Source organism: Sinocyclocheilus grahami, unplaced genomic scaffold (genome assembly GCF_001515645.1).
Source record: "Sinocyclocheilus grahami isolate Dianchi unplaced genomic scaffold, SAMN03320097.WGS_v1.1 scaffold574.1, whole genome shotgun sequence".
NCBI classification, from domain to species: Eukaryota; Metazoa; Chordata; class Actinopteri; order Cypriniformes; family Cyprinidae; genus Sinocyclocheilus; species Sinocyclocheilus grahami.
Window position 1 is genome coordinate 264,439 of NW_015505753.1, and position 439 is coordinate 264,877.

Sequence of the window (439 nt, forward strand, 5' to 3'; positions counted from 1 at the left end):
AGTAGTAGTGATAATAATAATAAAGTACAGTTCTTACTTAGTTAAATATGAAGTTGTCAATATAGCCTTTTGCTATTAGTCTTTCTTTTTGTTCTTGACTACACATTTTGGCATGGTGTTCAAGATAAATAAATAAACTCTGCTTTAAAATGTTTTAAATAATTAAAATGCTTGTGTGTTTTATTGATAAATACACAGATTAAAAAAATTAATAAAAAAAAACATATCCCCAGCTGCATATTTTTTAAAGTAAGCATCTCAGTATCAGTCTTATTTTTGTTATAAGAGCAGGTACGCCAGTGGTACTTCCAGTTCTTTTGCTGTACTAAACATTATGCTGCTTTAAGTTTCAAACTGGTATTTGTTATCATATTATTTTACTTTATTATCATAATCATAAACATGCTGGTTTGTAGCACAAATAGGTTTACCATTTGTG